The 9,570-nt window shown below is 56.1% G+C and overlaps 1 pseudogene; it reads right to left on the reverse strand.

The window, feature by feature from the left end:
- Positions 1-379: 379 nt before the first annotated feature.
- Positions 380-9,570, reverse strand: part of LOC144943396 (indian hedgehog protein-like) — a 120,354-nt pseudogene continuing 111,163 nt past the window's right edge.

Below are 9,570 nucleotides of genomic sequence, written 5' to 3' on the forward strand. Positions count from 1 at the left end.
CGCGGCGACTCCGCGTTTTTTTTCGTGTTCCAGCTTTGTCTGACGTTTCGCTCCACGTGCTGGGGAGCTTCGAGGATATCGCGGCGCTGTCCGCGTCGCATGTGGGGCTACGGTGACGTCACAATGCTCTAATTGCCGCTCCGACTCAACGAGCGGGGGAGGGGGTGCGAAACGGAGACACACAGAGAGCAACCCTGTCCCCCTGTATTCCAGGGGTCCGTCAAACACTACGCAGCCCAACCCTGACATCCTCAGTCACTCAACGGAGGGTTATCAACAACTTCCCCTATCATCACCACCACCATCGACAACATCATCATCCACCTCCTACCATCACAATCCTTCTCCTGCCCAACCGTCACCCTGCTGCCATCGCTGCTCATGTGGGATCCTCCACCATGCCCAGGGGATGCAAAGCCTCGTCCCCAAGCAGCCACCTGCCCAGCGTGTAGAGCGCCGCCGGGTACCAGTGCAGACCGCCACAGCCGTCACCGCCGCCACAGCCATCACCGCTGCCACCGCCGCCGCTGCTGTTCGCGGGCAGCGCCGCCGCGTCCGGCCCCGTCAGCGGCAGGAGGAGGCCGCGCAGCGCAAGCACGGCGCGCATCGGCGCCAGGGCCCAGTGGGCCAGCTCGTGGCGCTCCGTGGCGGCGTAGCACGAGGCGAGGACCCCCTCCACCACGATGGTGCCGTGCGCCGTGGCGGGCGCGTACAGAGCCGCGGGCAGCGCCGCCTCCCGCACGCGCTCGACGCGCGCCGCTTGGAGCAGCCGCCTCTTCCGCAGCGACGCTCCACCTCCTCCTCCACCTCCGTCTCCCGCTGGCCCCGCCACCACCGTGGCCACGTAGACATAGTGTCCCGCCCGCACGCCGCTGGCGAAGCGCGCCGTGAAGGGCCCCGCGGGCGACTCGGCGGCGAAGAGGAGGTGCGCCGGCGTGAGCAGCAGCGAGCGCCGCGGCCGCAGCGTTTCGACGGCCACGAGGCGCGCGCGCTCCCGCGGCCGTGCATCCAGGAAGGCCACGAAGTCGCTGAAGAAGGGGCCACGCGCCGGCAACGCGGGGTCCCCGACGAGGACGCGGTCGCCCCGAAGCAGGTCGCCCACGCGACGCGTGCGGCCGTCCTCGAGGAGGGCGCGAGCGGCGCCTGGGAAGCAGCCACCGGCGCGCGCTGCCGCTGAGTCGTCTGCGTCACAAAGGCAACGGTGAGTCCCTCACCCCTCACCACCCCCACCTCCCCGCCCACACATAGCCTGAGCAGGCACTGTTAGAGGGGCAACTTCCGCTGTATGAAGGTTGGGAACGGCGCGCCAAAGGGTGGGTGAGTGACCAGCACCACCACCATCACACACGCCCCGGCCGACTTTAAATCAGAAATATGAATATTTATCTGCACTGGAGGAATCCGATGAGCTTTGCAGCTCTTTTCGCGGAGGTCCAGTCGGGGCACAGGGTAAAAGCGTTACAACAGCAAGCAATGCAAAACAACACGATCGGTCGACTCTGCTCCCAGCTTTGCCTCCTGCCCACAATGCCGATGGTTTACTATCCACGCACCGCACAAGGTACTCATTTCATGCGGAGTTGACCTACGGGGCAGCTCCAGGAACGGTCGAGAAATTCGTCATCGATGTTGGTCGTGAACGGGAATCGAACTCAGGTCGTAGCAGCATGCGCTCACCTCTACGCTTCCGTGCCATAAAGAAATAGATCTCCGGTATAGCCTTCACAGACTGTTGGGGCAAGTGCTGTGAGCGAGCACCTATTTAGGCTGGCACGGCACAAAAGGGTGGCCAGCACCACACCAGGTACTCGTTTGAGGCTGAGTTAACCTAGATGAGGCCCAGGACCGTTTCAAATAATTGTCTCTCGTGTTGGCCGTGAGCGGGAAAAAAACACACACACAACCACACGTATACATACAGCAAACATTATAACGCCGGAACCGCACGTGCTGTGCATTTCACGGGAAATGTTAATTATAGTGACGGTGGCTACGCTGCTGCACGTGGCTGCCTGTAGTCCAGCACCGTGAAGGCAACAGCGAGGGTTGGTGGATCCCGCACAGACGCTGTTGGAAACTCCCAATGTCCAATGTGTGGCTTTTGTAGGCGCTGCTTTACCAGGCGTAGCCAGCAGATGGCGGTACACCATTGTGTGAATACGCTTGCCGAATCAAAAACACACACACCGAAGTACAGCGCCCAAGTCGGGAACCGGACCGACGAGCTTAGCGCCCCTGAGGCACGAGTGCCACCACTGCGATGCCGATTTAAATTTTATTTTACCAGTAAAGTCCCACTGAGCGAAATCACTTTTTTTCAGAAGCGATGAGGCCACGAATGATAGCGTAAACATTTGGTTCATCATCGAATGGAAATGTACAGTCGCCAAATACTCTAAACGCGTGATGTTGTTTCTAAATGTGGACGGAAGCAACCGGATGACCCGAATAAATTCCACGCGACCACGAGATAGAGAGAGACACGCAAACTCCAAATATTCAGCAGTAGGTGTCAGGGTCGGCATCGAACACACGACCTCCTGCAAACCAGGCGAGGTAGTTAACATCTCATAGCTACCGTGGCGTCATGCCAGTCCAGCGTCGTTCACGCCTGCGGACAATAATTGCCCGAGTTCTGTTAACCCCTTGCGTTAGTTCACAATTATTAGCCACGACTTCGACAGTGCTGTTTGTTTCTGGCCGCCTCATGTGTTTGGACATTCGGGTCCTGTGCTCTTGAGCAACTGTGTTCGATTTAACACGTAGGCTTTCGCGACCAATATTGTTCATAATCAACGATTTTTGGGTTTAGATCGCGTTATTTATAAATGTGTCGTAACCCTCCACCACCCGACACGGCCAATCAGTAAAAAAAAGTGTCACGTTGACAAAAGACAAATAGTTCACTGCTTTAGCCCACCGGTGTGTTGAAGCGTGGAACCACAACATTTACAATTTGAGTACGACGTTTCGCTGGTAATTGCATCCAGCATCATCGGGCAATTCGCCAGAACCATTCTGGCGAATTCGCCAGAACCATTCTGGCGAATTGCCCGATGATGCTGGATGCAATTACCAGCGAAACGTCGTACTCAAATTGTAAATGTTGTGGTTCCACGCTTCAACACACCGGTGGGCTAAAGCAGTGAACTATTTGTCTTTTGTCAACGTGACACTTTTTTTACTGATTGGCCGTGTCGGGTGGTGGAGGGTTACGACACATTTATAAATAACGCGATCTAAACCCAAAAATCGTTGATTATGAACTGTGTTCGAGTTCGCGTCCTTGCTCCACATTTAGAAGCGTGCGGTGAGATGATTTGGATGGTTCTGCTGCTAAAAAACTCAAGTGATGGTGCCACTTGGTTGAGCTGCCATCATTTGTCATGGGCAGGTCGCTTCTGAAAAACGAGTAAAGACCTCAGTGGGCTTTTGCCTGGTACGATGGGGATGGTTTAGTGTTGTACGTGTTTGGGTGATGTGTTTACCTTTGTATAACACGTAGGCTTTCGCGACCAATATCATCTATAAGAGGTTTTTTTTGGGGGGGGGGTTGGGTTAGATCGCGTAAATATATAAACGTGTCGTTAAAACCTGCTACCACCCGACGCAGCCAACTAATAAGGGTTGTCACGTGAACAGAACGTGCCAATTCGTCACCAGTACAGCACACCGGTGTGTTGGAGAGCCAAGTCACAACATTTACAATCTGAGTACGACGTTTCGCTAGTAGTTACAACCAGCTTGATCAGGCGACAGCCAGATTTGTGTAGAAGTCCAACTGTTTCATTCCTTATCCAGAGGAGTAGATGTGGTGACCATACTTCTGTGCTCTTGAGCTGCACGATCGTTGCTGTCGCCGTCCGGGCTTCAGGTACGAGTTTTCCTCCGTGTCTCCATGGCCACTTCCGACACAAAATGTAGTGCGTTTTACGGAAGGCGGTGACGAATCTTTGGAGGCAACACATTTATTCAATAACGCTACACGTACGGCACAGAACTTTTCACAAGGGCAAACGGCCCCTTCTGACTACTTCCTGGGGAGGTACGGGCCTCCGGGCTCGTGTGCCCTGTCCACGGGGGCTACGGGCTCTGGGTCCCTCCTGCTACGGGTGCCCTAGGGGAGGCTGCACTGACCCTACCCAGCCAAGGTGCGGGGTCCCGACCACTGGCCCCACTCGGACCCGGCCCTTACAAGGAGGTCGGGCCGGGGGTTTCCCAGGGTCCTCACCACTTGGCCACAGTCCCCGGCCCCTTACAAGGGCAGCGGGGCTAGAGGTCCCCAGGGTTCTAAACTCGCTGGTATTCGGCTTTGGTCCTTGGACTGACCCCGGGACCCTTCTAGAGGTCCGGCTTTTTATACACCTCCCCGGTGTGTCGGCCCCTGGCCACGCCCTCCCTTCCAGAGAGTTCCAGGGGGGTCCTCGGGGGATCCTAGGACACCCCGCAGCCCCCCTCCTGCGTTGGGGGCTGGGGAATGTAGCGACCCCACATGCCGGTGCAAGTTACTGCCCCTGATAGGGCCGTGTCTGCTATTGCAGGTAAGTGCACACAGCCCCATTTACAGCGCTACAGTGGTAACGTTCTTACCCCGTGCGCCTTACTGGACATCTGTGAAAAAATATCTTCATAGCTCATCGGATTTCCTCCTCCAGTATTAATACTAATTCTGAATATCAGTGCCCCTCGCAGTGCCCCCTAGCAATGCCCCCTAGCAATGCCCCTAGCAATGCCCCTAGCAATGCCATGCCCCTAGCAACGCCCCTAGCACTGCTATTCACACGAGAGGGTGGGTGGCCAGCACCAAGCCCAACCGCATTTTATCTCCCAAGTGGCGATGTTTTACAGTTTTACACACTGCACCGGGTACTCATTCCTGATTGGACTATTGCACGGCTGTGGACGTCACCGCCCCACATCTGTGTGGTGATGTCCACTCGAACCCCCCCCCCCCCGCCATTCACCCTCTACCCCCAAGCCGTGTATCCCGCATAATCTATAAAATGGAAACGATGCGTCAATGTGGACATGAAGGTTAATGAAAAGATGAATAAAGCAACAAAACATATTTCAAAACTGTATTACGATACGAAAAAGCTTTGCTGGCTGTTTGGGACGTCCTGGACTTCCCGGAGTGAGGGGACCAACAGTTACGTTCAAAGGCCGTAAAAAAAAGCACTACTTACCAATCAAACCCGTATCCACTCTGGCCCTCTATATGGGGCTCGGAACGAGGGCCCATTGCCCCAGAAACGTCGCCTATTACAAGTATACAGTATATAGTATACAGTATATAGTGTGCAGTGTACACATACGGCAAGTCCACGGTTTAACGCGTGATGTTTACATTACAATGCGTTTTTCGCTATAACGCGGTGGTTCTGCCATTCGGGAAACACTTTTCGCACAACACGGAAACGCGTCCCGTTATAATGCGGTTTTCTGACAAACTACTTTCTTGAGCTGCGCGGCTGAGGAGTTTTGATACAAATACGTCGCATGATAGTGTAACGTTCGTACTGTATGTAGCCAACCGTGCCAATCAGATGTGCGGAGGGGGGCGGGGGAAGGGACAACAAAACTAAACACAAATATAATTTTGTCCCCGCCATCTCACCATGTGTGCATAGTAGTAGTACATCGGATTTCGCCGAACGTTATCGTTACATTATGGTGAATTTTGATATTCGCTTGACGCGGCCACTTTTTTCAGGAACGCATCTACCGCATTAAACGAGGAGCTGGGCCATATACGATATCAATGGGACTCCTCTATTTACGAACATTCGACTTGTGAAATGTCAGAGATAGTCCGTAAGTTCAACTGCCGCGAAATAGATGGCGGTGGGTGGCATCTACATCTGTAGAACATGAAGGCACCAGTGGCATCTACATCTAGAGGGGATTATATAACTTTTAAAGCAATTCCCCCGTGTTTAGTGTACATGACGTACAACGTGTTTGGAATTAAACAGGAGTAAAGTTGGGACTTACGAACAAATCGACTCACCTCTAGATCCTAACTCGTTCATAAGTAGAGAAGTCCCTTCATACGAATACCACTAGGTGGACGTCCACAGCCCCACGTCACAAACAAAGGACAATGAAAAAAGATCTCCCGTATAGCCTTAACATACTGTAGGGACAAGTGCTGTTAGCAAGCACCTATAAAGGCCGGCACAGCACACGAGGGAGTGGGTGACCAACACCACGCCCCGGGCCGCCTTTGTCCTCCCTAGTGGCGATGTTTACACACCCACACCAGGTACCCATTTGAGGCTGAGTCCAACCTAAGGGAGGCCCAGGACCGGTTCAGATAATCGCCACTGGTGTTGGCCGTGAGCGGGAATCGAACCCGGGGTCGCCAGGTTCAGAGCGCAGCGCGCTAACTGCTCCACTACCCCCTCTCCACGTCACACACACACACACGCGTGCGCGAGCGAGCCCCACCGGCCCTTGACGGAGCAGTGCACGTGGCCCCTTGGGACTCGTAGTGGGGACCCAGTCGAATCCCGCCTCGGCCCGCCAGGCGCGCCAGCATGCCGTACTTGGCGCGGTCGCGGTCCCGACGTGGTGATGTCCCACGGCGCGCCCCCTCGTAGTGCAGCGGACTCCCCGTCCCGAGTGGTGGCCGTCCTCGTCCCCAGCCCTCGGTCCACGCGCAGCTTCACGCCGGGCCACTGGTTTCATCACCGAGATGGCGAGCGAATTGAGACGGTCCCTTGCAGCGCTTACGGGGCAAAAGCGACAAAAAGGCAGAGAAGTCCCGTCATCCCGTCCGTCCCCCTCGTGTAGCTGCTCACGGGCTTTACCGAGGGAAAAGTGCCGTTAGCGAGTGGAAGCTACGAAGGCCGGGGCACGGCGGGCACAACCAGGGTGGTGGTGTGGCAAGCCACCGCGCTCGCCCGTCTTTGTCTCCCCTCGTGCTGCCGATATTTACACATTGTACCATGTGCAAAAACAGCAACAACGACAACAGCAACAACCGTCGTTCACCACTAAGTGGAGGTGGACGTCACCACGGCGCTTGCGCCATGGGTTGGACTGACTGAGGACGGCTGGGAGATGCACCAGCTGTGCTCGCCACTGTGCCAACTCTCCGTGTTTTTAGCCGCCCCGGCGCTCCGCTCGTTGTTGTGAGTGTCGCTCCTCTGTCCCTCCGTTGTTGTTGGAGGGGCGGACTGCCTCCAACTCCCCAAACAGCGTCCCTTCACGAACATCATCAAAGTCCAATCAGCTCCACATTCTCCTGTACCATATCAGTCCCATGTCTTCGCTAGCCCGTGCTGTGCCCATTTAACTCCATCTATCTGGCCGGCCAGAAGCTGCTTGGGCCATGCGGGCGACTGGGCATGTGGGACTACTTGGACCCAGCCAGCGCAGGGCTCACTTGCCGGAGGAGCTCACCGATGGGGACTTTGTCCAGATCTCTCAAGGATCTGAGAGTGCCTCACACAATCCAGCCTGGTTGAAACGCAGGATGGAACCTAGGCAGGCCAGCCCTGAATGTTTCAAACCGGCGCAGATGTTATTTTAGAGGGGCTCCACGTTTTCACAATCATAAAGAACGGAGGGGCATGAACCGTGGCCGAGAAGACCCGCAGCTTTTGTATGGAGCGGACAGGCCGGTTGTCTTCTACACAGCGTTGCGCAGCTGTAAAAAAAGATAATACCACTAGATTGATTCGGCTTGAGACCTCTGCTGCCAAACCTGAACCGGTCATAAGCCCAGGCACGGAAAACGTCTCCAACCTCTCTCCTACTGCCCTATCACCAGGTGTAATACGCACGTACACATAGACACAAGTCCCCCCCGTTTAGCCTGAGCTAATTGTTGGAGCACGTGGATCGAATCCACGCCCCTCCCTGCATACCAGAGGTAGTGGGACGTCGTGTCTTCCGTGGCGCCCCCAAGTGCTCTTAACCAGCACCTATGAAGGGGCAGCACGGCATACGGGGTCCTGGGTGACCAGAAAACACGTCCCGGACGCCCTTTGTCCTCCCTTGTGCTGGCAATGTTTACACAATCCGAGTTCGACAAAACCCACACACAACAACCGCCATTCGCCCACTAATTGGCGATGGACGTAACCACGGTGCTGGTGCCAGGCTATGTGCACGTTAAGGCCCACGTGAAGTGTCGAACGCCCCGCTGGCAAGAGGTCCACGAGGACATACCCAGGTGCCATGGGTCCGAATGGACTGAGATGACTGCCCCGATGCACCACCTGTGCCCCCTACTGTGCCAACTTGCTTTGTTTTTATCCGCCCGGCACTTCGCTCGTTGTTGTGAGCATCGCTCCTCGGCCCCTCCGTTGTTGTTAGAGGGCGACAGCCTCCAACCACGACCACCACCACCATTCTGACATCCCACGCGGGCCGCCAGCCCATAGCACACACATTCCTGCGGAGGGAGCTGGTAGGAAACGTTGGGTTGCTCGGTCCAATGGCCAGGGTCAACGGCGGGCGTGGTGTATTCCGCAAATATGCCCGACTGTGAGGGGCGGGGCACAAGCCGGCGTGAGTAGGTTAAAACGTTGAGTATTATAAGGGCACCACGGGGTGGACCAGCCCCCTCCCCACCCCCCCACCCAGCCCCACCCTCCCCTCCCTACCCAGCCCATCCCCACCCTCCCCTCTCCACACAGCCCCCACCACTCCAATTTTTGGATGCACGACGGACGGGACACAATAATCCCCTGTGGGCTGGTGTAACCAGGAGGTTCCTACCAGTATTATCTGTTGTTTGTAGGGGTTCAGCGTAGGGGGGGGGGGGGGGTAGCGGGGGGGGTTTTGGGGGGGGAGGCTTGGTCAGGAGACGTCACGGGACCCCTGGCACGATATTCACGCCGCGGACTATTTTCCACGGTGCCGAGGTAAACGAGGTAGAGGGGGGGACAAAAACCTCCAACTCCCCACCCCTCCCCTCCTCCCCTCCCGTCAACTCTCTCCCGGCGGATCTAGAAAACATCTCCAACGGGGGAGGAGGAGGAGCTCAATGCCCCCCCCCCATCTCCTGCACAAACATCGCTGGGCGCGTGCCACCTCGAGGTGGTGACAGGCGCTCTGGGCCGGGGACTACAATCACAGCTACAGCAGGCCGCTTTGACAACAGCCCTCACAAACAACACAGCCACGATAGGAGGGCGGTGAGCCCCCTTGGCTCAGCGTCAGCGCTGATTGGTTCGGATCAGGAGGGGCCGGCGTACGCATGTATCTTGACTTAAAGCTTTCGTGGACTGCAGGGATGAACATTCTTTGGGTCCTTTGACAAAAAAAACTACGACGATCGCAACACATTCGGTCGACCGCTTGTGTTGCAATCGAAAACGTCGTCGTTTTTTTGTTATTTTCTTTGAACCGATCTACGTGTATGTTGAACTTCTTTCGCACCGTACGTAGCCAAACCGTGCTAATCGGAGGTGCGGGGGAAGGGACAAAAAAACACGAAAACACAGTGGGGGAATATCCCCTACGTCGACTCCACCACCCGCGGTGGCTAGGAGATGTTAACCACCTCGCCTGGTATGCAGCAGATCGTGTGTTTGATCCCGAACCTGACGCCTGCTG

Source organism: Lampetra fluviatilis, chromosome 31 (genome assembly GCF_964198595.1).
Source record: "Lampetra fluviatilis chromosome 31, kcLamFluv1.1, whole genome shotgun sequence".
In the NCBI taxonomy this organism is placed as follows: domain Eukaryota; kingdom Metazoa; phylum Chordata; class Hyperoartia; order Petromyzontiformes; family Petromyzontidae; genus Lampetra; species Lampetra fluviatilis.